The 1,255-nt window shown below is 51.0% G+C and overlaps 2 non-coding genes across 2 annotated transcripts; both read left to right on the top strand.

The window, feature by feature from the left end:
• Window positions 1–377: 377 nt before the first annotated feature.
• Window positions 378–496, top strand: LOC123178408 (5S ribosomal RNA). The gene has a single exon (XR_006489554.1). It is a non-coding gene; the product is annotated as a 5S ribosomal RNA (ribosomal RNA).
• A 301-nt stretch (window positions 497–797) lies between these two features.
• LOC123178409 (5S ribosomal RNA) lies at window positions 798–916 on the top strand. The gene has a single exon (XR_006489555.1). It is a non-coding gene; the product is annotated as a 5S ribosomal RNA (ribosomal RNA).
• Window positions 917–1,255: the final 339 nt, after the last annotated feature.

Consider the following 1,255-nt stretch of genomic DNA (forward strand, 5'->3'; position numbering starts at 1 on the left):
CTCCGAAGTTAAGCGTGCTTGGGCGAGAGTAGTACTAGGATGGGTGACCTCCTGGGAAGTCCTCGTGTTGCATTCCCTTTTTAATTTTTTTGCACCGCGTGCAAAACAAAACGCACGAGCGCGACGTATGTTTAGCACGTTTTATTATTTTGCACGTTTACGGTAAGTTTTAGCTCGCTGCTCATTATTCACGCGTCTAGCGGCGGCAAGCGTGTTCTGAAAGGGGTCGAAACCATGGCAAATAGGCACTGGTGCAGTTGAACCGTGGTAAAACTCGTCTCCGTAGTTGAGCGGGAGCGGCCAAAGGAATGTGCAATCGTGTGTGTAGTGGAGCTGGGAGGGGCAAGCATAAGGGACGAAGACGGGGGCAACATGTCGGATGCGATCATACCAGCACTAAAGCACCGGATCCCATCAGAACTCCGAAGTTAAGCGTGCTTGGGCGAGAGTAGTACTAGGATGGGTGACCTCCTCGGAAGTCCTCGTGTTGCATTCCCTTTTTAATTATTTTGCACCGCGTGCAAAACAAAACGCACGAGCGCGACGTATGTTTAGCACGTTTTATTATTTTGCACGTTTACGGTAAGTTTTAGCTCGCTGCTCATTATTCACGCGTCTAGCGGCGGCAAGCGTGTTCTGAAAGGGGTCGAAACCATGGCAAATAGGCACTGGTGCAGTTGAACCGTGGTAAAACTCGTCTCCGTAGTTGAGCGGGAGCGGCCAAAGGAATGTTCAATCGTGTGTGTAGTGGAGCTGGGAGGGGCAAGCATAAGGGACGAAGACGGGGGTAACATGTCGGATGCGATCATACCAGCACTAAAGCACCGGTTCCCATCAGAACTCCGAAGTTAAGCGTGCTTGGGCGAGAGTAGTACTAGGATGGGTGACCTCCTGGGAAGTCCTCGTGTTGCATTCCCTTTTTAATTTTTTTGCGACGCGTGCAAAACAAAACGCACGAGCGCGACGTATGTTTAGCACGTTTTATTATTTTGCACGTTTACGGTAAGTTTTAGCTCGCTGCTCATTATTCACGCGTCTAGCGGCGGCAAGCGTGTTCTGAAAGGGGTCGAAACCATGGCAAATAGGCACTGGTGCAGTTGAACCGTGGTAAAACTCGTCTCCGTAGTTGAGCGGGAGCGGCCAAAGGAATGTGCAATCGTGTGTGTAGTGGAGCTGGGAGGGGCAAGCATAAGGGACGAAGACGGGGGTAACATGTCGGATGCGATCATACCAGCACTAAAGCACCGGATCCCAT

This window comes from Triticum aestivum, unplaced genomic scaffold (genome assembly GCF_018294505.1).
Source record: "Triticum aestivum cultivar Chinese Spring unplaced genomic scaffold, IWGSC CS RefSeq v2.1 scaffold90965, whole genome shotgun sequence".
NCBI lineage: Eukaryota > Viridiplantae > Streptophyta > Magnoliopsida > Poales > Poaceae > Triticum > Triticum aestivum.